Here is a 25,430-nt window from a genome sequence, read left to right on the forward strand (position 1 = left end):
TTTTAAAGATATTGAAACCTCAATGTTTTGTTTGAGGCGAGGCCAACAAAACCGAAACTAGCCGCTCGAGGCTCCGGCAACACTGGAAGTCAGCCACTATGTGAATGTGACGTCAGGATCGTTCTCGTTCAACGAGTACGCAGGCCGAGCGGCACCTACCCCTGTTGCGCTAGCCGTCTAAAGATAGGAGGTAAGCTGATTTTGTTTTAATCCTGTATAGTGTAGTTATCCAGCATATGTAGCAAGAGTTAGTGCGTACACCCAAAGGCTATCGACTGGAAAACGAGTGAACTCGTTCGGTGCCGTACTCGCCGGCTGTCGCCGTCTGTGCGGTCTTCCGTACTCGTTGCTAGGCCTAAATTGTCATCGGGGTTGATTGAGTGATTGATTGAGTTTTATTGGCGCAAAAGCATCTAAGGCTATAGAGCGCCAAAGTCCGTGACTATTTCATAAATGGTTTCTAGAGAGGAAAGAGGGCTCTAGTGGCCAGTGATAGAATAAAAGGATGTGCATGAATCTGTATATAAATAATGTGGATGAAAAATTTAAAATTGCAAAGCAAGTTTAAAGTCGATGTAAAAGTCCAGTGCTTTCTAGGAATTTAAAAACATTTGTATGATTTATAAAAGGTTCATCTTCAAGCAAAAGAGCAAGGTGTAAAGGCATCTGTGCTGAATAAAACTGGGCAAAGTAGAATTGGCGGTATCTGTGATATGCGGGGCACTCAAGAAGGATATGAACTACTGTTAATCGTTTTGAGCAGTGTTCGCATGCAGGTGGATCCTCTCGACGAAGCAGATACCCATGTGTTAGATGTGTGTGGCCAATTCTTAGCCGACAAAGGATTACCTCGAAAAAACGGTCCCTATGACGGGCACTCGCCCACTCCTGTAGCATCGGCTTCACAACATGAAGTTTGTTGTTGGTTTCGCGGGACCATTCCTCTTGCCATTTACACTTGATACTTTTCTTTACAGTCGCTTTGTAGTCTTGGTAGGGTATGTCGTCAAGATCAACCTTCCTTGTAGCACATGTGGAAGCGGCACGATCAGCAGCTTCATTGCCGGGAATACCCGCGTGACTAGGCACCCAGCAAAAGACTATCTGCAATTTGTTGTCCCTAGCCGCAGCAACCACTTTATGTTGTAGCTGAGTTATTATAGGGTTTTTCGCTATCTCAAGGGATCTGAGCGCTCTCAGAGCACTTAGTGAATCAGTGTAAACTACAGAGTATGTATGCCTATTTTTGATAATATAGTCTGTGGCCAATAGTAAACCGTATAACTCGGCAGTCAAGATAGTTGCACTGGAATTAATCCTCCGCACACATTTAAGTGATGGTCCAATCACGGAACATCCGACACAGGAATCGGTTTTTGTGCCGTCAGTATAAAAGCTGGTGTAGTCTTTATATGTATTTTGTAGCTCAAAGAATTCCTGTTTTAAAACTTCTGGTGGGGTATTTTTCTTAGTGTACTCAGTAAGTGACAAGTCTGTGATGAGCAGACCATGTTCCCATGGTGCCACTGTTCCCAAAAGCTGAGCAACAGGTGGGTTTGTCTGAAGGTTAGCTGATGCGGCCGCAGTCTTGTTCCGCAAAGAAAAGGGAGGCTTAACAGCGGGCTTGCTTTGGAAGGTTCGTTCAAAACGTGTTCCCTCGACTAGTTCCCGACACGGATGTTGTACTACCGACCGTATCCTAAGCGAATACATTAGACCTAGGACATCTCGCCTTTTCTCTAGAGACATTTCATTAGCTTCGGCATAGAGGCTCAGCACAGGGGATGTACGAAATGCACCAGTGGCAAGTCTGATCCCTGCATGATGGATTGGATCCAACATTTTCAGTGTTGATGCACTCGCTGATCCATACACCAAACATCCATAATCTAGGCGTGACCGCACAATCGACCTATAGATTCTTAGAAGGCACACTCGATCGGAGCCCCAAGTCATGTGGGAGAGAACTCTTAAAATATTAAGGGATTTATGGCATTTTTGTTTTAGAGTTTTGATATGCTGGCTGAAAGAGAGCTTGGAGTCGAATATAAGCCCTAGAAACTTATACTCAGTTTTTATCTGAACTGGTGCACTGTATATGGTCAACGAAGGCGTCGGCATCACACCAAGTTTTCGTGAAAAACAAACACAAGCAGTCTTCTCCGTGGAGAACTTAAATCCGTTATTGTCAGCCCACCTTGTCACATTATTAATAGTCAGTTGAACACGCCGTTCACAGATTGCAAGGTTACATGAGGAAACAGCGATCTGGAGGTCATCTACATATAGCGAATAGTGGACCGATGGTGGTATGACACGCGCGATAGAATTGATTTTTATAGCAAACAGAGTAGCACTTAGGACACCGCCCTGTGGAATACCGTTTTCCTGTACGAACCATCGTGAGTGTACAGACCCCAGCCTTACTCGGAAGGTGCGTCTACCTAAATAGCTTTCAATGGCAAAGAACATGCGGCCCTGGATACCAATGTCAATCAAGTCCCTCAAAATTCCATGCCGCCAGGCAGTATCGCATGCTTTCTCGAGATCGAAGAACACAGAGAGGCAGTACTGTCTATTGACAAAGGCCTCTCGAACAGTTGTCTCCAATCGAACCAACTGATCCTGTGTTGAGCGGAATGAGCGGAAACCGCACTGGTATTTATCCAGGATGCAATGTTTTTCCAAGTGCTGCATCAGTCGTCTATTAATAATTTTTTCGAGGGTTTTACACAAGCAGCTCGTCAATGCGATTGGCCTGTAACTAGTAGCAGCATCCGAGTTTTTTCCAGGTTTAAGTAGAGGGATAATTGTAGCCGTTCTCCAAGCTGATGGAAAACGTCCCTCCTCCCATATTCTGTTGAAAAGGTATAAAACCAAATCAAGTGTAGACGGGTGGAGATGATTCAACATGAAGTAGTGGATACCGTCAGGACCAGTTGCCGAGGGTTTGACGTTATGAAGGACCATCTTTAGTTCAATAAGGGTGAAGAATCTATTGTACGGCTCCCGTGCACTGCCAGGTGCCTTTATGGTCCTGGCTTCTTCCCGTTGTTTTAGCCGAAGAAATGATGGTGAATAGTGCCTGGAACTTGAAACAAACTCGAAATGTTCCCCGAGAATATCGGCTTGTTCCTCTAGACTTTCTGGACAGGTTCCGTTGCAGAATAACAGGGGGATGGTGAAAGCAGTATAACATCCATTGATTTTGTTAATTCGGTCCCAGACCTCTTTCGGGGATGTGTGGCTATTTATTGATGTCGCATACCCTTGGAAACTTGTTCTTTTTGATTGCCGGCGAATGTACCGTGCACGGGCCTTCATTTGCTTAAAGTGAAGATGATTGCTCGATGTCGGATACCGTCGAAATATGCTCCATGCCTTGTTTTGTTTTTTTCGTGATTCTGAGCATTCTTCGTTCCACCAAGGCTTGGGACGGCGTGGGAGGCGTCCCGAGGTCATGGGGATTGACATTATGGCTGCCTGAAGGATACAATTCGTTAAGTATTCGTTCACTGCATCCATTGAAAGCTTGTCAAGAGATGTGCATGCCAGCAGTGAGAATTCACTGAATTGTGACCAGTTTGCCTTTTCAAATTTCCAGCGGGGAGTTCGGCTGGGGAGGGTCACACCTGGGTTATTTCGTCTTAAAACAATCGGCATGTGGTCACTACCTAAAGGATTATCTGTAACCTGCCACGAAAAGAGTGAAAATAAAATAGGTTCACTTATAGAGAGGTCAATTGATGTAAATGAGTTTGTGGGTTTCTTTTCGTTAAACAGACACAAATTTGTAGATAAAATAAACCGTTCGACAATTGCTCCACGAGTATCGCGTCTAGTACTGCCCCATAAAGGATTGTGTGCATTAAAATCGCCAAGAATAATGAATGGATGGGGGAGTTGCGCGATGAGTGACTCAAGATCTTCACACCTTAAATGAAAGTTTGGAGGAATGTAAAGTGAACAAAGGGTTATCAGGCGGTCTGACAGAATGCGAACAGCTACTGCTTCCAAGGCGGTCTGCACGGAAACCTCAACACATGCAGCTGATTTTTGCACTACTATGGCCACGCCGCCAGAAGAGTAAGACGAGTGATCTCTATCCTTGCGGAAAAAATGAAAGTGCCTAAAGACTCCTGACTGACTTCCCTTCAAGTGAGTTTCCTGGAGACACACTGCCAGTGGACGATATTCTTCCAAAAGGGAGCAAACATCGTCATAATTATGTAGGAGACCTCGGCAGTTCCATTGAATAAGACTCATTGTCGGTTACAAGTTTGAAACTCGGGACCTCGAGTTCGTAGCCTTAGCGCATAAGCAGCTAAAGCTGTAATGCACCACTCACAAACTAAGGTTCTAAGGAAAAATCGAAAAACTAATTTAATAAAAAACGAAAGAGGACATGAATGGGTGTGGATGTCAACAGGAGGGCAGTTCCGACCAAGCCTTCGGGGAAAGACAAATAGAGGTAGTGCCCCAGGCGAGGGAGTCGCCAATAGTCCTCTGGCTGATCCTTGTGGAGCTGCCCCCTCTGACCTCCAAGGGGGTCGAGACTTTGGGCCAACGCCACTGGCGAGGGAGTCGCCATCATTCCTCTGTCCCAACTGATCCCTAAGAGTGAGTGAGGTAATGCAGGTGAGCGACAAAGAACAGTGATGCTGTGAGGTGTATGAAGTGTTAATGAAAATTTTTGGGTGTTGAAACAGCGTCCACGACTAAGCACTTGCTATGTGCCAGCTTCTGGACCTGTCGCTTTGGTCTTTTTCTTTGGGTCCTCAACTTTTGACGAGATTTTACCAACCTTCGGGGCAGGTGGAGGCTCCGGCGGACTGCTGGAGACATCCATTGCCTCAACCTCGCGATGCGAGGAACATGAAGGGCGCCCCTCAAGGCACTGTGACTCTGTCGTCACAGTTTTCTCACGAGGACGTGCGGGCATACGGCGCGGGGCCGTCGCCTTTGAGGATGCGGTTTGAGTTGAATCCCTCTGTTCTTGAGGGATTCCAGGTGAGATTTTGGGGGCTTGAGGTTTGCGCGGGGCAGAAAGGTCTAAAAGACAGACCTGTGTCCCCACGGAAGCCGTTGTCGGTGCAGCCCCCTTGCTGACCGCAGCGGCGTAGGTGCCTCTCTGTAAGAATGAGAGGCGTTTTCGTGCTTCAAAGTAGGTCAGATTTTCTTTGGTTTTCAGTGTTAGTATTTCTTTTTCTTCTTTAAACTTTGGGCATGAACGGGAGTATGCAGGGTGAGCACCTGAACAGCTCACGCATTTGGAAAATTCACTTGCACAGCTGTCAGTAGGGTGATCATTGCTTGAACATTTTCCGCAGGTTGTCCGTCCCCTGCAAGTGGCTGCCCCATGTCCGAAACGCTGGCAGCTAAAGCAACGTCTCGGATTGGGGATAAACGGTCGAACCTTGCAGTTGAGATAGCCAGCCTTGACCGTCTGGGGGAGTGTCGTGGAGTTAAATGTAAGCACAAGGTGCTTCGAAGGCTTCTCTTGGTCTTCTCGACGAAAGGTAATACGCCTCACTGCAATCACACCCTGATTGCTTAGTCCTTCAAGGATTTCATCTTCAGTACTTTCCAACAGATCATCTTCGGAGATCACGCCCCGAATGGTGTTGAGAGATCGGTGTGGCGTTACTGTGACTTTGCGATCAGCTATACTAGTAAGTCCAAGGAGCGCTTTACTTTGTTGCTCAGTTTCAACCTCGACAAGGAGGTCTCCAGAGCGAAGCTTCTTTGCTTTGTAAGATTTTCCAACACATGATTCCAAGGTTTTTGCCACAAGGAATGGGGACAGCTTTCCAAGTGGTAGTTCGTATTCGCAGTGTATTACTAGAAACTTTGAGAAGGCTTGAGTGTTATCTGTAGTCTTTAGAGGAACGGTGGCTTCGGTGCGAACTCTTTTCAGAGATCGATCAGAAGGAAGTTTTGCTTTGGAACCCATATAAAAATGGGAGATCTTCGACATCTCCGGTGTGCCGCCCACCATGGAGCCCAACATGGGACAGGGTAACGGCACATAACAAAAATGGCTTTGCTGTGCACGTGGCTCAAGTAGCACCTACCCAGATGTTATACCCAAGAATGGGTCTAGACTAGCGTCCTTCTCCACTCAAGGTTGGCCCTTGCCGCCAAGAAGGTGAAAGGGGAATGGAGAGAAAAGAGAGAGAAGTATAAGTAAAGGTGGGAGTGAAAGATCGGAGGGGATAGTAGAAGAAAAGGCGACTAGGCTGAATCATCCTGGCCGGGCCTTACCAGGACTCCCGTCTACGAGAAGCAGGGGCCGAAGTGGTGTATTGCCTCACCCGGGGGGCCCCGAAGGGTCCAACCCTACCCCGGGCTCGGCTCAACCACCAGGATGCACTTTTCCCCGGACACGGGAAAGCCACGCACAGCCAGACGTGGGCGGGCGAACCCGCATGGCTCGGGGTCCGTGGAGACGCCACTCTCCAAACACCTGCTTTCACAGGTGCCCCCTGCGGGGAATTGTCATCGGGGCTCCGTGGATGGAGCGGCGTTGCTCTGCGCCGTGCTGCCAGTGACGTAAAGTACTGGGAACCCTCTCGCTATCGCGCTGCGGGTCAGTCCGAGACACAAAGCTCCGAGGCTCTCCGGCGCGGGCCGCGGCGCCCGAACAGACGTGCGCTGGGCTGCACACGTCTGTTTTTTTTTGTGTGTGTGTTTTTGTTCTTTTTCCTCGGGCGCGTAAAAGCCGAAATCCAAAGTCCACTCGCCGAACAGCGTTCACCCACACCTTCTCCAATTTCCGGTCCGTTGGAAACTTGTGAAAAAGCACCTCCGGGTTGTGCAGCGGGTTGTTTGAGCAGCCGACAGAGCTTCAAGTTGTACTCGGCATCTTTCGAGGAACAGCTGGGCAGTCTGGGACGCACCGAGTTGCTCACTAAAACGAGTCTTGCAGTCCTCACAAGCAAATAAACAAAAGGCTATAGCGGAGCTACACGGGCTCCAGATAAAAGCAACGGCTAAACACGCCAATCACAAGCCGAAGTAGCGCTGGTAGCGGCTCAAAGAAGCGCACTCCGCGCAACGCCCGGATCAGAGGAAAAAAAGAGAACGATACTGATGTTACGGCCCAATGTTGCTTTACAATCAGCAACCCGCTGGCCGCCCGCTAAGGAGCAGCGGCTCGCGGTGAGTCTCATTTTTATTATCGGCATTAGTTGAGAATGCGGCGTCCCACGGACGTGATATTTTGGCTGGTGTTGTATTTTGTGTCACTACAGCGATACCAGTAATTTAATTCATTTTGAGTTTCGGGCAGAGTTGCCCTCTAAGGCTGGCTTGAGGTCTTGGTGTGGCAGGCCAAGAGACGTTTCCGTGTAGTTTTTTGCAGAAAGTGCAAGGTGGTCTGCATTCTCGTTACCAGGAATGCCCACATGACTGGGCACCCAGCAGAATTTTATAACTTGTCCTAGATGGAAAGCTTTGTTTATCTGAAAACAAACCTACTGCACAAGAGCATTCTTACTGTCTGCTAAAGATGAAATAGCTAAGAGAACACTTTGGAAGTAAACAGAACTGCTTTGTTAATGTTATTTTCTGGAATATATTCAACAGTAATCAGGATACCATACAATTCGGCGGTAAAAATAGTTGCTAGAGGGTTGAGTTGCCTAACTTAACTGTAAGCGAGAGAACAAACTGCACACCCTACGCAAGTCGACGTTTTCGAGCCATCAATGTAAAAGTGGAGATAGTCACTATATTTCTGCCCTAGCTCTGCGAACTCCCGCAAGAGAACAAAAGGAGGAACAACCTTTTTGCTGTACCTTGAAAGGGACCAATCGTAAGAGATTGGCACCAAGTCCCAAGGAACAACCCTATAGGCCTGTCTCAACAAGGGAGGCTCATCAAAAGAAAGGTGCAGCGACCTTGCCATGCTCTCAGTCCGAAGGCTCAAGGGCCAAACAATACTAGGCTTATTCTCAAAAAGCCGCAGTGATGCAGAGGTCCGCAGAGCGGAGAATGAAGGTTGGTACGGATCCCTATAAACTTTGTAGGCATAACACAGACTAAGATATTGTTTGCGTCGCTCAAGCGACATCTGATGCGTTTAAGCATACAGAGTCAGCACGGGCGACGTGCGAAAAGCACCTGTGGCTAGACGCAGCCCCAAGTGTTGGATTGGGTCTAACATCCTCAAAGCAGATGGTCGTGCCGACGCATATACCGGTGCACCGTAATCCAACCGGGACCGCACTAGAGTTATAAATTCGCAGCAGACATTGTCTGTCAGGCCCCCGAGTAGTGTGTGACAGCACCTTAAGAATATTGGAAGATAGTAGGCATTTTTGTTTTAGTTCTTTCAAGTGAGGTACGAATGTTAGCTTTTTGTCGAATATCACGCCTAGAAACTTATGCGCCTCCTTTACAGCGATTGTAAGGTTATTCAGATGCAAGGTAGTATCCGGTGACAACCAGACTTGTACGTAATCCGTTACAAGTAACGAAATATACTTGTAATCCCTTACATTTATCAGTAATTTAGTAACGAAATAATTACATATTTTCTGATGTAATTTTAAAGTAATTCCCTTACATTTTTTACGTAACGGATTTCTTTTAATCCGTTACTTTTTTATTGAAGACCCCCCCCCCCCCACTTTTTTTTTCTAAAGGAAGGGTTGTTTTTATTTTGGTAAAGTCGAGCTCAGTGACACTCTCACGCGCAAAGCGAGGCTTGGCACCCTTCAGTTCCGCAAAACCATTTTTGTTTTCAACACCAAGCCCCTAAATTTATATTTGTTTAGACCCTAACAACAATGTAAAAAAAAAAGAAATAAAAAACATTTTTACACAAAAAAGGGGGGGGGGGGAGTGGGGTCAAGTTATATCCGCTTTTTTTAGACCCTTTGTTTTTTTCTTTGCTATCGAAGGCGGGAAGAGGACACCAAGTGGGTGTATGCCTCTTTGAAAAGCTCGAGGCGGTAAGTGCACAGACAAGAATTAACAATGTCCTTCTCGGTTTTGAGTGACTACGACCATTTTCATTATGTTACAACACCAGACAATGCTCCGTATACCCTAAAATTCACTAAAAAGAGATGTGATATTTATTATTATTTATTTACATTGTACCTACATCGCCCTGTGGGCGATGTAGGTACAATGTATGTAGGTTATTGTAGGGGGGTTTTAGAAAACATTATGACAAGTGGAAAAAGAAAACGTCATTATCATCAATGGACACAACATCTTCCGGGAGATCGTTCCACTCTCTCGCGGTTTTGACAAAAAATGAATTCGCAAAACTGTCAGTCCTGTAAGTGGGAACAGCAACCTTTTTAGAATTATCACAACGGGTAGAAACGTAGGATGGCTCCATAAGATAAGTGGCTTTATCAATTCCTGTTTTGTTGCGAAAGACACGGTGGAAAACTTTTAGTCTTATTTTTTTTCGTCTACATTCGAGTGTTTCCCATCCCAGCATGGCCTTCATATCTGTAACACTAGCATAAGGGTCATAGTTGTTCAGTACAAAACGCGCGGCCTGATTTTGAATTTTTTCTAGTTTATTGATAAGGAAGTCGTGATAAGGGTCCCACACAACGCACGCGTAATCAAGGATCGTTCTTACCAAAGAAAAATAAAGTGTTTGACGTTTCGCGACGCGGATCTAAAATTTCGACGGATAAAATAAAACATTTTACTAGCCTTTCCGATTGTACGTTCTATATGGCTGTTCCATTTTAGGGAATCCGCAAATAGCACTCCTAGATAAACATACTCAAACACAGTACATAAAACAGTCCCGTTGATTAGGTAGCTATAAGAATCGTGCAGCTTACTTCTCGAGAAACGAATATGTTTGCATTTACTTAAATTTAGGCTCATTTTCCATTGATTGCACCAAGAAGATAAAATATTTATGTCGGTTTGTAACATGGCCAGGTCGTCTGACGTGTTTATTTCCCTGTACAATACGCAGTCGTCGGCGAACAGTTTAATATGAGACTGTATGTTTTCGGTGATATCATTTATGTATATGAGAAAAAGTAAAGGCCCTAAGACACTCCCTTGTGGCACTCCCGACGTAACCCGAGTTGATGTGGATATAGTACCGTTTAAAACAACCCGCTGCTCACGACCTTCTAAATAATTTTGTATCCAATTCAGGACGTTGGGATCTATGTTTAGCAAAGCCAATTTATACAATAATAACTGATGGGGGATCGTGTCAAATGCCTTTCGAAAGTCTAAGAACACGCAGTCGACATATTTCCTGCTGTCTAGTGATCTGGATATATGATGATAAAATTCTACCAGCTGTGTGTTGCAAGAGTAGCCGCTTCGAAAACCATGCTGTGAGGGGGAAAAGAAGTGTAATGAATCCAGGAACGAGTAAAGGTTACTGTAAATAATGTGTTCAAACAACCTACATGAGATCGATGTCAATGAAATAGGGCGATAATTTTCAACACTGGCTTTAGAACCCGATTTAAAAAATGGTGTAACGTTTGCCATCTTCCAATCCATTGGAACCATCCCCGTCTTTAACCTTTCACTAAATATAACAAAAAGATAACGCGCTATGGATTCACTGCACTTAAGAAAAATAACAGGGGAAATGCCATCAGGTCCGACAGCCTTGGTTGCATCAATTCCGCGCAGCAACTTCACTATACCATTCATGTCAATTGTAATGCTGGGCATTACGCTTTGCTGCGTTCGGCAAGCCACTGGAGATAGCAGATGCGGAGAGTCTTCCGAAAATACCGACTTAAAATACGAGTTAAAGCATTCAACCTTCGCGTTATCAGACACCACAGTATTACCATCAACTTTCAACGCAGGAATAGAAGTGTCTTCCTTTCTGTTCGCGTTGACGAACTTCCAGAATTCTTTAGGGTTTCTTTTTAGATTTTCGTTAAACTTGTCAAAGAACACTTTTTTGCTTAATTTTATTTGCAATTTGAGAAGCCTGTTAATCTCTTTGTACTTCTGCTCAGTTTGGACTGACCAACTTTTGGTCAGCGTTTTGTAAGCACGTCTCGCTTTACCTATAAGTCTGCGAATTTCTACATTAAACCAAGGCTTATTTTTTTTACGCTTCCTCATTTGTTTCGATGGAATATACACCTCCGCAAGCTGTAATATTTTATTTCTAAAAGCATGCCATATAGTTTCGACGTCACTATTTTTGGACAGACGACTAAATGTATAAAAATAGGATTCAAGCTCTGCATCGATCGCTTCGTAATTACCTTTGTCGTACAAAAATAGTTTCCGTGGACACTCCGCTTGCTTTCGCGTTCCGGGCTCCGAGAGCTTAGCAACAACCGCGCAGTGATCACTTATGCCGGGAAGTACAGTGACCTCGGATACAACGCCAGGAAAATTGCATAAAATTAAATCCAAGACAGAATTTTCTCGCGTCGGTTTTTTAACATATTGTTCAAATCCAAATACACTGATTATGTCAGCAAACATCGAGTAAGCGCGGGGTCCATCTGTATCAAGAACTTCATCAGACCAGTTGAACCCTGGTAGATTAAAGTCTCCTCCCAAGAATACACTATCTGGAATTGTCGTCAACAAGTCACCCAATTTGTCTATCGAGTACGCATCACTATCTGGGGGGCGATAAAATGTACCAAAAACTAAAGTGGTCCCCTTAGGTAAAACTACTCGACACCATACAGACTCAGTGTCGTTTTCGGAAAAAACTAGTTCACTACTACTCCAGTCTGATTAAATTAGCAAACAGACACCACCTCCGTGTCCATTTCTATCTTTGCGGTATACGGAAAAACCAGGGGGAAAAACTTCGCAATTAGAAACCGAGTCATGCAGCCATGTCTCCGTTCCCATAATAACTTTGGGTCTGATTGTCTCGACTAGAGATAAGAAATCGTCCACTTTATTTTTTATGCTACGGAAGTTCACAAGTAATACCGAGACATCTACATCTGATAAAGCGGCATTTTGACAGATATCTCTCGCACGGCGTCAATCCTGCTGAATCGGTGGAGCCTTTTTACGAACGAGTATAGGCATGCTTTGTTCGAAATCCCAGGCGTACGTGTCTCCGTTGATAACGAGCTTGTCGTAGGTAAGATATACTTTGTTGTTCTTATCTTGTCGTTTTTCTTTGGAATAGTCCCATAGCTTGCGCCTTTTTTCTCTGACAAGTGCACTGAAATCCTCGGAAACGCTGTAAGCAGAGTTTTTGAATTTAAAGGCGTTGCGCATGATGTTGTCACGTTCTTTCCAATTTTGAAAGCTTGCTATAATCGGCCGACAGCTACGTTCCTTGAAAGTACCTAGACGGTGGGCCCTTTATATTGAGGTGACATCGATATCTAGATTACCTTTACAGATGCGTCTAACAAGAGTTTCTGAATCCTCCCATGACTCTCGCACTGTGTCATCAGGTATGCCAAAAAACACCAAGTTTGTCCTGCGGCTCCGATTTTCAAGGTTGTCTAGTCTTGCTTCCAGCTTTCTTCTATTTACTTCAACATCTGAGATCCGTTGCTCAAATTGCTCGTTTTTTGCAATTAAATTCTCTATTTTATTGTGAATCTCCGTTTGTTTGCTTTCAATAACATTTAACTTCGAGAGGACACTTCTTTGACCGTTTTGCAGTTCAGTGAACATAGATTGTATGAGTTCCATTTGTTCCTTAGTTGCAGGACCAGGATTAGTTTCTACGTCGCCACTTAACAACAGCAACAAGAGCACAAATAACACTTTTTTCCTGTAATATAGTTTGCGTCTATTACCCACTATGGCATGAAAGTGCTTATTCCTAGTGCTCGCAATCAAGAATAGTTGGTTGGGTGGAGCTGGCAGGAAACCACCAACAGATCGGAAAGGGCCAGATGGCAAATCACTAACCTGCATCAAGAAAGGTTTTCGTGAGCACATGGCCTCGTTCCTGCCAGCTCCGAAACCCAGGGATTCCGTGACACGCGTCGGCTTATATGCTGACTCGAAAAGTCCACTCGGTTGACTGGAGGGTGGGACGGGTGGAACCCTGAAGAACTCCGAAGAACTTGGAATCGTCTGACGGGAAGGCTGATAGGTCGTTGACGTCGCATGCAGCTGACGCTGCGCTGACGTTGGACTCAGGAAACTGATGCCAGCGGTGACGAGGCAGAACGGAACAATCGCCTGCATCAAGAAAGGTTTTCGTGAGCACATGGCCTCGTTCCTGCCAGCTCCGAAACCCAGGGATTCCGTGACACGCGTCGGCTTATATGCTGACTCGAACAGTCCACTCGGTTGACTGGAGGGTGGGACGGGTGGAACCCTGAAGAACTCCGAAGAACTTGGAATCGTCTGACGGGAAGGCTGATAGGTCGTTGACGTCGCATGCAGCTGACGCTGCGCTGACGTTGGATTCAGGAAACTGATGCCAGCGGTGACGAGGCAGAACGGAACAATCGCCTGCATCAAGAAAGGTTTTCGTGAGCACATGGCCTCGTTCCTGCCAGCTCCGAAACCGAAAGTGCTATTGCCACAAGCATCCTCGTTCGTTGCTGCACACTTATCTTCTCGAAAACAGGATGTATTTTTTCTTCTGTTTCTTTCACCTTACCCTGTTTTAAAAGCTACTTAATTTTTTGTAGTCCAACTTCTAGAGTTGGCCCACTTCATTTGTGAATTCCAGCCAGGTTATCTGCATCTCAGTCACCCCTTTTGTGAGTCAGCTTTTTGTGAGCACTTTCCAAAATGGTAATAGTCTTCCTTTCTTCTTCTTCCCGTTTTTCCCCCAGCAGGACGCATCTTATCTCAAGCAGATATTCTTACAAATAAAACATAATGGTGGCTGACGTAGACTTGATATTCTGGGCTTGGGGAGAGAGTGAAACTCAAGAGTGGGGCCATAGCGCGGCTTACTTCGTTCTATGCCCTTCGCTGCCCGTGGCATCAGCGGACGTCTATCTGGAGAACACCGGAGTAAAATGCAGTCGATTCGTGCTCCGTGCGTTTTTAAACGGCACCAAAAAAGGTACACACGACAAACGTGCGTTTACATTTCCTTGTTTTAACCGACGTTCTAATTAATTGTTGTTATGAGTTTCCTTTTTTTCGATTACTATATTCATTTACTGGAAACTTTTATTTATTCACCAACGTCTCAACCGAGGCTCGACCTGTTCAGAACCAAAGGAAGGAGAATATCGAGCCAAACCTTATTTACTATTTAATTATCACCTTACTGTTACAACGATGTTTTGCTATTGCCTGGCAATATATGCCGGTATAGTAAGATGGGCAAAAATCAACTCTTATTCTAGTTTTGGCTAGATGTATGATGACTTCTACAGCTTTGCGATTTTGAGAATCGAGAATTTTAGTCGATCGGTCCGATCACTCCATTAACGATACTCGATACTCCGCCGCCGCCTGTCCGCAAATGGGACAGGTTGCAACAATAAAAACTTGAATAACCCTCTTCCTTTTGTTTCTTAATTGAAGGCAATATTCTTGAAAGTAACGCCACGAAAGTAACGGATTACTTTTTGGGGTAACGGTCACTTACTTTTATGGAAGGGTAATTGTAATTGTAATAAATTACAATTTAGCCTTGAGTAATTGTAACTGTAATTCCTTACTATTTTTCAGTAACGTGCACAAGTCTGGTGACAACCCTCGACGCAGCGAAAACGGAACTCATACGGTTTTGTCGGGGGGAAACGAAACCCATTTTCGGCTGCCCACTTGCTCATTCTGTTGATTGTCAGTTGCAGTTGACGTTCGCAACTATACAGGTTGCAAGAAGAAACTGAAATTTGCACATCATCCACATACAGAGAATAAGACACCGTCGGTGGAATATTTAGAATATTGGTGCTGAAACCCGGGACAAATATTCATTAAAATAACTGGACGATATTACTGCTTAAAGCATGGAAATGGGCTTAATGGGACGATGCCCGTTTCAAGCTCGCACCGTGGCGAGAGAGGTTGGGACAGTCAGGTCAGGGAGGTTGGGACAAAAGGCGAAAACGAATCACCTGACTAGGTCCCCAACCCCCGTTACAGCACTCAGCAGCAGGGCACAGGAAATGAATCAAAAACAGCATAAATAAAAAATAAAACAATATCTGAGAAGATAAAAATATGACACTCAAAAATGTACAATCTATTTTGATGTGAACTATAATAGGAATACACACTAGGCACATTGAAGTATACCGTAAGGTATTTTTTGAAAAGAAACACGGACGCTATTGTCTGGGCTAATTCGAATACACAATAATTTCTGTTAAGAAGATCGGGTATCTGGTAGGATGTTTTTTGTGTACCGTAATTAGTTCTTATTTTAGGTTTTGAAAACTGCTGGTGTCTCAAATTGTAATTTGTTTGCTTAAATAAATATGTTTCGTAAAATATTGCGGGATTCCTGTTTATTTGAGTATGAACTAAAATTGCAACCTTTAGGCAAAAGAGATTGTCTAACGTTAATATTCCATGTTTAATAAAGCTAGGGGAAGTCGATTCAGTCCAAGGTAAATTATCAATTGACCTAACTGCGCGTTTTTGCAATGTAAATAATTGCTTAATATTACTTGCTGTAGTCGTCCCCCAGACCAATAAACAGTAATGCAGCCTCGAGTTCACCTGCTATTTCGCAGTATCGCCGCAGTTCTGGTGGTAGAGCTCTCATGCTCGGCCAGCCCGTAGAGCAGAACTCCAGACGTGACAGGATCCTTCCCGATCTCATCTTTGATCCGTGAGAGCGTGTTGTTGACGCAGGTAACAGATCCACTGTGAGAACTTCATACTCCAGAACGGCTTCCTCCAGGTCGGCAGCTTCCTTTTCTCCTGCTCCAGTAAGTGGCTTGCGTTACAGCACATCTGCCGGGTGGATCTTCTTTACCGGGATGTGGGAGATCGTTAAGCCATACTCCAGTAGTCGCATGCGGAAACGTTGCAGAAGAGGTCTGAGTTCATCTAGACGCTTCGTGGTGAGAAGTGGCACAAGGGGCTTGTGGTCAGTGTCAATATGAAATTGGAGCCCTAGGAAGTATGTGCGGAAATGGCCACTAGCCCACATGATGGCTAGTGCCTCCTTCTCAATCTGGGCATAGCGTTGCTCAGTTTCCGTTAGTGCCTTGGATGCATAACTGGTCATCGCTCGCCTTGGGACTCCTGGAGGAGCGCAGCACCCAATCCATAGGATGAGGCATCGACCAAGAGTGTCAAGTGGTCTCTTTGGTTGTACATTGCCAATGCCGAGTTTGTGATGAGAGCTGCCTTGGTCTGCTGGAAGGCTTGCTGCTGAGCCTCTCCCCAGTACCAGACTGCATCATGACGAAGTAGGTCTCTCAGTGGTTTAGTTTGTCAACGATAAGAGCAACAGTAGCGGGCACGGCACGCACAACCGAAGCAGCAGTGGGAGCAGCGGACACGCGTAACTGCGCAACAACGCCGGTCCAACATGACGGATCAAAAAGCAGCGGTTCAAGCGGGAAGCAGCTACTTCAACCCGATTTCAACACAACTGCTGGAAAAGTTCGACTTTCACCAGCCGCACACGTGGAAGACGTGGTTCACGAGATGGCAACGCTACAGGATAATCACCGAGTTGCGTCTCCGCTCTCAAGAAACGCAAGTAAACACGTTTACGCCATGGGCCGCGAAGGGGAGGACGTTCTTTGTTCTTTGAAGCTGACTGAGGACGAAGGCAAGAACTACGAACATGCCACCATGTACCGGTTGGGCAGGGAGTCAGTACTGTCCGGCGAGTTTGCGTTTATTGTTTTTTCCGGGCACCCCCCGTCTCCCAAGCTGTGGCGCCTTCTCTTGGCCACTCGCCTAACCCTCCGACACTTTAAATAATAAGCATCCATTCATTGACGTGCTGTAACACACTGGATAATTTCAAAAATATATTAACTTATTGGTGGTTCCCAGAACTGATGAAAAAAGTGGTTCTTTTGCTAAAGAGATTATATGGAAGTGATAGATTCCAATGTCTAATGCACTACAAGTAGCAATGCCAACGTGTCTAATTGTTTTTCTTCCGTATTCTATGTGCCTGCTTAAGTACCATTCACTTTACTTTGTATGAAGCAAGTTATGAAGGACAGTAGTTGCGCAGGCATGTAGAACACATAAAAAAAGCATTTCAATTTCGTGTCACTGGCGAAAGGCATTTAAATTTTGTGTCACTAGCGAAGAGCAATCGTGATGTTGCAGTCAAGAGGCAATTGCGTCATTTTCTGTTTGTTTTTAATAAGGCGTCACTTCCCGTACGTCGCAGGCCAGCATGACTAGCGGCAATGCCGCACACCTCACAAATGGCGCTGCACCCAATGAGCCGCCATATTCGCGCCTTATGAGCTTCCATGGAAGCTTTGTTACCATTTATACATAGAGCTTGGATTAGTGATGTGCGAATTATTTGCGTTGGTGGGATATAAGATAGACCGTGACGACAGCGGTTGTCCCTAGAAGAAATATAAGACTTCCGCCCCGTTACGTGCGGGGATTTCAACCCAGACTTTTTGTACAATGTCTTCTGGAGCGGCAACATAACAACCAAGGGGGGCTACTACCACGCGCAGACTGTCAACGTGCCAGGTATGCCGAAAATTCTCCCCCCTAGCATTCCTCTTTTTATAAGTAACTGGTTGATCGAAGTGTATATAACCAAATGCACCTTAATTCAACAATTCCAGAATCTGAAGAACTGTGCGATGTAGTGAGGTGAACGAAGAAAAGGCCGCTCTCAAGCGCAAAGTCAACAGAGTTCATCGAGATGCGCAAGAAGCCTGGAGTGGTGAATATTAAAGGCAGCTTGCTCGGGTATCGGGTTCCAGTGCGCACCCTGCGGAGCTGCAGACGAACGGGCCCCTGTCCCGAAGCGATGAGCCGCGAGGCTCAGGCTTGTGAGGTGGAGTCTCAGGAGAGGTGGCCTTCTAAGAGCCCGAAAAAGAAGGCTTGCATGATCCCGTCAGTCCTACGCCGCTTTAAAGAGAGCATTGAGACTATGGACAGGCAAGCTCAAACAACTTCCTAAATACATCTTTACCCGCTGCCCTTCGACAGACATCCACAAGCTTGCGAGTGGCAACGCCCCCTTGCTACTCTCGCCACGTGACGCTGCAGCCTTAGGCCACAGTTCACACAGTGAGAATAAAAACACTGAAAATAGACGAGGGACAGACACAGTTCTTCCTGCGTGAGCTGCAGTCTATCCAACACACTCTGCTAGAAGTACCTAGCCTTAAGCCACTCGTCGACGCTTGCCGTCTGTGTTTTCTCCAAGACTTCAACACGTACAGCTGTTATTGGCCTCTTCGCCCAGCTGCCCGCCACGGCCCAGTACGTGCTGAGCACCCCAGGCTCCGCCTGGGTGCGAAACGGGTGCGACGACAATGATGTCGAGGCCAATCCAGGTCCGGTTCGCACCCCGTTGAGCATGTCTGGGGTCGCTGCCGACTGTGGCTACTCAGACTGCTTTCCTCAGAATTTCCAGCAGCGGTCGTATGCACAATTTAATGCGGAGGAAGCGTGGTGTGCCAACATAAAAATAGCTTTTTTGTTGTTGTTAGTGTACTGCAGTGATTTTACCAGTTTACATGTGGTTCTCAACAAATTCCGCTTTTTGTGTGAGTCCTTGCAACGAGACATTAGTTTTTATTTTTGCTAACATATCCATGTATGAATGTGTGCGTTCTACGCACTGATTATACTCATCAACTTAAAAAAGCTAGTTTTGCACATAATTCATGCGCTGTACGATGTAGTTCTGCCATATACAGCTGCTACAAAACAGAAAAACACAGTTCTTTTGCATCAGCACCTTCATTACACTGCTCAACAATAGCTTGCCATATTTTCCAAGGTCGATCTGGTAAGTCCTAGCACCAATACCAGACAAGCCATTGGTAATTCAAAAGGAGCCTAACAATGCCTTTCGGTTTGCGAGTTCGTGTGCATGCCATTCAGAGTGAAAAGCACTCCGACGAACTTTCCGTGATCTGTGGACCAGGTGTAACAAGGACTTCCATTCCGTTATGCCTACATTCACCATATTCTCGTTGTACTGATGGCATCTTCATATTCTAGTAGCTCTTTTTAACCTGAGTGTCGTCATGCACTCCACAAAAAGAAGAGGTGCAGCAGATTAGTAACCATCCGAATGTTTAGCTACTTACCTACAGACTTATTTTTAATGTTGAAGCAGATTACAGTCATGCTGAGGTGCTGGGACAAGAAGTTAACTGGACAAGCTCTCCGAGCACTTACTCTCAACGCTCTTCATACAACTCAACTTCTGATGCCATGCTTCAACATGCATAAACCCTGTCCTAGAAAAAGAAATCTCTAAGGTGCCAATTTCCCGCACAGCTGGATCCGAACCGCAGCAGAACACCCTTTAGTCCAGGGTACCGTCCTAGGTCATACCGTTACTGCTGTGGCCGAGGATCAGTTGTAACCATGGTGCCACCTGCTCAGCGACCATGGTGAGGGATACAAGGATTCAGCGTCTGGCTGCTCCTCTTCAAGTGTCATCGTTTTGCACGCCATCTTACACTGATGACAAGTTTCCATATCAAAGTCATATAAAGACCTGATTGTCTCCTTAGTTAGGAATGCAAAGAGTGCAGAAACTTGTTCCAGTTGGGGAGAAAGAGAGGAAGCAGCCAGCACTTGGTTGTATGGGCTTCTGCCTTTTGGCTGCCTCAGGCACTCGGCTGTGTGGAAGTTGTGCCATTAAACACCTTGAACCTGGAACCTTACTGCATATGAACAATTTATTGATTACAGTGTGACTGCTGGAGATAATTTTTGCTCACTAAACAAGGGAAACTGCTGTTCTTGCAGCTCCTGCCATGGAGCTAATCAAAACCCTCATGATCTTGAAGGACTTCGCAACTTGTCTTGTCGAGGAATTATGGTATGGAACTTCTGCCGATCTCTTAAGACCCCAGCTCTCAACAGAACTTTCTTTGCTTTCCGATGGGGGAGTAGACAGGGGCGGGGAGCCACTGCCGCCCTTGTTGCCTTCATAAAACTAACACGCCTGTTTAGCAGGAGGCTCCAGCGGTTCTGACATAAATATATAATCTTCAATTTGATGAACACACACAAAGCATCACAAAATGCTGGCAGAGCAGTTTTCAACAGATGAAGCCATGTAGAAACTCAACTTATTGGGCAAACTTCACCTCAGCATTACTGGACATACTGAAGGATGCGCTCTGGCACATAATGCGCGTGCCCACAGCTGCCTTCAGAGTGGTGCAACCAGTCCATGCCACATGCAAATCAGAAATTCAGAGCCCACATCTATTGTGCACATGCATGATGGAGTGGTGCATGTGAGCAGCTCACTAGCTATCTAGTAGTTTCAGTGATGGCACAGCTTGGGCTCGCCACGATGCGTGCTTTGTTTTGGAATGTGGCACTTTTTTTCAATTTTTTTAACACTGACCAATCGAAGCTGTATGTTCTTGGTTGGGCTACTGTTATATTTATTTTGCTTCTTTTTTTTTTGAGTTTGTGAATTTCAGTAGGTACAGTTTTTTTTTATATTATTAAGGTTTAATGGTACTTTATAGTAAATTAGCTTCATGTCGAGCTGTAATTACAATATTTAATCAATGGTGTCCCCAAACTTAGAGGTTACCTGCATTTGCTAACTTCTAAAGTTGTGAAATAAACTATGATATACGGTAGTCAGCATTGAAATACAATAGGTTGCTCAAACTAATTAAATATTAAGAACGTTCCTAACATATTGTATACCAATTGGACGAATGCCCCCCGATATCCCCCGAATGTCTCCGATGTCGGAGGCCCCAATCTAAAAATTGGGGGCCTCCGATATCGAAGACATCTGATCTGTGGGAGAAGGGTCGGAGAAGGACGTTCCAGAGAAATCCTGGACGCACTTGAGGTAGCGTCGTACATCTACGCGAATTACGGTTTAGAACAGTTGTTGCTCGTGAGGCTGCTTTGTTCTTATCCGTTCGTGGTTGAGTCTCAGAGAGAGGACATTGAATAAGTTTTTAAGAACTCCTATGTTCTCTTTCAAATCTCTTCTCAAAAGGCAGTATGGCCTCATTCTCCGTGGGAAGGGGAATGCCGTCGAACTTAGAACAGTGGAGGGCCGAGATGCGGCCAGGCTTGACGATGACCCGTTTGCTACTGTCATGTGGGCTGTCCGGCACCGTCTGGTAGAGTCCACGCGTATTAGCACTCGGCGCTTTCCACTGACTCCCCTTTGCACCAACAATCTGACTGGCATCATAGACCTGCAAGGATCATGGGAAGATGATCTGTTTGCTAAGCGTGTCGAGGCACTTGAGGCAGAGCAGGACCCGCTCATCAGGGACCTGCTGGAGGCCAGAGCGGCTTGGGTTGCCGACCCGAGCCTCATTAACCCTATGGCCTTGTCCACCACTATAACTCGTGCCTTTGGCACTCACAGAGTGCGTCGTGTCTTTCCGGATCTACCAGACCCAGTCCTGGCCGATATCTCGGTTGACGACTTCTTTGCTGGCAAACGCGGGTCCGTGACGCTGCCAGACATTGGGGAGGCCAAGGAAGGTCTTCGCGCGACCTTGTCGGCAGTGGCCACGCAGCGGGGTCTGGCAGTGACGTGGAAGGGAGATCAACTTGAGGTGGTCGGGACCTTCGACTCGTTTAAATGTATCAACGGTCCCACCGTTGACATACCAGACTTCCCGGCCGAGTGGGTACAGCAGACTCGACGTCATAGCGAGACTGTCGGAGTCTCGCGGTCGAGAGGAGCCCTAAGCCGCCGCCGCGGGCCCCATTCGTTTGGGACCCGTTGCTCCGGCTGGTGCAGACGGCGGGGAAACATCAGGAGGGGGGCTGCCCGATCCTGCCCTTGTCGTTCAATGTCAGGGATCTTGTCGCCAAAGATCATAACTCGCTCTCTCCGGCGGAGAGCCTCAAATTCCGAGGAGGCGAAGACGGTGAGGCCGCCTGGCTGGTTCTCCCGAAGAGCAGAAGGAGAAGTTTTCAAAGGCGTTTCCGATGGGCTATTCCCGGACGGCTGAGGAGGTGGCCCTAGCTGCCATGGCCTGCCTTAAGCGGATCGGGGGCAATATCATACCCCCCGATCTCCTCGTGCCTGTCACTCCTGGCCCAGCGGGGTGCTTGGTCCCTTCGTATGTCGGTGTGGACCAAGAGGGTCGGCGGATAGTCGGCCGGACACCGGGATGGGGTTGGGGGCGATGGCGCGGCCGCGCCGGTGTCTAGGTGAACGAAGGAAGTCGGGCCCAAGGTAGCCATACGTGGTGCGCGTCGGGCTGTCCGGGGGGCCTTGCTGAGAGGGGGTTCGCGGAGAGCAGGTTTAGCCTGGTGGCCTTCGTTGACCTAGCCAGAGGGGAGACTAACCGTCACGTGCCCGGGGCGTCCCCGGCCGTAGCACCCGCCGTTCATATAAAGCTAACGCTGCCTGGTCGGAGTTCGGGTGTCAAAGCCGGTGGCGCTTCGGCCGCATTCGGAGCCCCCCTATGTCCTTATCCATGGATGCGACCTCACGCCTTCAAAACTGAAAACCGGACATGATCTCAAGTTTCAAGTTAAGAACTTCCATTCATCCTACCCCTAAGGCTAGTCTATATAGAGCTATGACTTTCATCGCTATGGGCAGGAGCCAGCTGAGTTTGTATTGCTTGGAAGGTGGAGGGGTGATGTGCTAGGGAGCTAAACCCCGTCCCTGTCTCCCATATTGTCTGCTATAATAGTTTAAAATGTCAGTCAGAGAGAAGCGGGAGGGCGAGGCAATTGCCCCCCTTGCCTTGCCCTCTTCTTCCGATGCCACTAATAGGGTATGCAAACTTGGGGATTCCCTGCCATAAATAAATGCAACCCCTTATGGCTGCCACTGCATACAAAGGAAAAAAAGAGAGATGTGGTTCATTTTTCTCTTAGATGTTCATATCAGAGGGGATACAAACAGTCGTGGGTAGTTGCGGCTGAGTGAGCCAGCAGTGAGTGCTGCCTAAGTGTTCGATTCGGACTCTCGTTTAATCGGCAAGAAAACAAGTACCAGACAACTATTGGAACGTATCCTGTGAATGGCTCCTGGGATTTTCGCAAATGGTCTCTTGTCTTACAAATGAATGCACTCCTATTAACTAAGGGCACTTAGCGAGCTATATATCCGAGGGTAAAAGACTAAAAACAATGGAAAAGTAACAGAAACCAACAACACTTCTACTTGTTCATTGTTTTTAGCGCTTTTTCCCTCGGAAATATGGATCACCAACTAGCCCAAGTGCATACCCTTCTACACTTAGTGAGTTGCTTCCTCCCTTCTCATACTGCTGAGTCTACATTTAAGCATTCATTCTTCACAGGAGGACCGACACGACAGATTGACCTATCCGGTGATGCGAATTGACAAAGAGGACTCAAAGGCCATAACTGCGGTGTTGGAGAACCACTTATTTGAGGTGACGGACGGATTGGGCACTTCATTGATTTGAAGTACGATATAAAGTCTGCCTTGGCTTTGGATCTCATCACAAAGTAAGAAACTTGTTCACCAGAGGGAATATGTGTGCCATTTTTGCCTTTTTTTCCCATGTCCTAACATTAAAGTGTTGGCTTATTGAGCTCTATTCTACTTTTTTTATCCTTTCTATGCTGACTTTTCATGAAAACCTATGGCCTCCGAACAGGCTCATGCTCCCTCTTTTATGTCCTTTTTCAGCTGCACTTCCACATTTCCAATGCAACCCTCCCCTTGTGAACATATACATAGCTGCCTTTAGATTTTAGGGCTACTGTTCATTGCAAAGTGCTTGAGTTGTCTCAAGTTGTATGTAGCAGCTCCCATAATAAGGACAGAAGTACTATTCCACATTACAGAGAAATCAAGGGAGGTATTGAAATTTGATACAACAGCTGCAAAAATAAAAGTACAGTGGTCGCACTTCAACAGGCTAAAAATGCCACTTGCCAGTAGAGTTTTTTTTGTTTCAGCAAACGTTTGACTAACAAGGAGCCAATTGTACACTTCCCTTCCCCTAATTCTGTTAGCAGGCATTTACGTTACTTTTTACTGGGTGATTTTACACTCAGCACATAACACTATACTTGAGCAGAGTTCGTGTGAACCCTTCCTGGAAAGTGTGCTTAACTGTTTAATACTGAGTTTAGGCAACACTTCCAAATGGGGTTGTACTTACTCTACAAAATTCTTTAGTGCGAGTAATTAAATCCCCACTTCAAGTGTTGCCTAACTCTGTATGAAAGAGTAAAGCAGTCTCCAGGAAGGGATCATATAAACTGCTAAGTTTTCTGTTATGTAATATTAATTCTTGCTATAGAGCACACTAAACTTTTTAATACGGAGTGCAGGCACCACTTCTAAGGTTACAATAACTCTTCCTGGAGAGCGTGCTTAACTCTTTAGTACAGAGTTCAGGCAACACTTTTTCTTACATACGACAGACTGGTTGTCGCTTAAACAATTGTATTTAGGAGCAAAAAAGGGCAGTTAAAATAATGCATCAAACTCTGAAATTCAAAACCTGTAGACAGTCCTGACTCTTGCAAAACCATTTGTGTGACTATAGAAAAGTTAAGTGAGCACTCGTATGGGAGAGTAAAACATACACTAGTCGTGGAAAGGTAACGATTACCTATCCCTAGCAGGGATAGGCGGTATTTCAAATACAAGTAATTGAAATATGTATTTCAAATACTTTGTGTATTTTGAATTTCTATTTAATTACAAATTGGGTAATGCATTTGACATGTGTATTTAAATACTAAAAGGTGGGTATTTCAAATACAATTGTAATTAAATACAATTTTGTGGGCGAAAATACATCCCTCAAATTTATTGGCACTGTCCAGAGCAGAAAGAAAACTACGTTCTGCACCGAATGCAGTGTCTCTTAATCAAGCACAAGCGTTTAGTGACTTTGTGATTACGGTGCTAGTCCAGGGCAAGAATAGTGATGAAATCGACGTTCACAGGCAGACTGGCTAAATAAGCGCCTGTGACAACTTGTGATGCTTTCCAGCCTGATTTCCATCCATAATTTTGCCTGGAACATTCTAAATGCGCGTGTCGTCCAGATTTTCGTTAACTGGTGCGAGTTGCAACAATAAAAAATTCTTTAGCTAGTGCTCCGTGTCTTGGTCGTCTCGGTTCTTTGTTGGTATATACCAACATGTAATCGACAAAAAAAGCTGCTTGAGGCTCTGTACTTTTTCACCTATTACGTCCAAGCTGATTACATTTTTTGTGATTATATTTCTATTACGTTACTAGAGCCTCGCAAACTTACTCCAGAGTGTGCGTAGAGATACGTAGAAACCCGTTGCAGGTGCCCTGAAGTCGCTCTCACAAATTTTGAGGAATGTATTTAGAAAAGTATTTGGAAGAGAACAAATACATTTGGTTGTATATGTATCTTGTATTTAAATGCTTTTTGTAGCGTGAG

At 45.8% G+C, this 25,430-nt stretch overlaps 1 long non-coding RNA gene across 2 annotated transcripts in view; it reads left to right on the plus strand.

Annotated features, from left to right (window-relative positions):
• The window catches only part of LOC121834406, a 53,813-nt gene that overhangs the window by 15,724 nt on the left and 12,659 nt on the right, over positions 1-25,430 (plus strand). Inside the window, exon 2 of one of the 2 annotated variants that reach the window (XR_006077192.1) lies at positions 23,331-23,502. This is a non-coding gene — a long non-coding RNA (uncharacterized LOC121834406). Of the gene's footprint in view, positions 1-23,265; positions 23,503-25,430 lie in introns of those variants that run through there. The other variant, XR_006077191.1, reaches the window with a different exon arrangement.

This window comes from Ixodes scapularis, unplaced genomic scaffold, assembly GCF_016920785.2.
Source record: "Ixodes scapularis isolate PalLabHiFi unplaced genomic scaffold, ASM1692078v2 ptg001158l_1___fragment_1__unscaffolded, whole genome shotgun sequence".
Classification (NCBI taxonomy): domain Eukaryota; kingdom Metazoa; phylum Arthropoda; class Arachnida; order Ixodida; family Ixodidae; genus Ixodes; species Ixodes scapularis.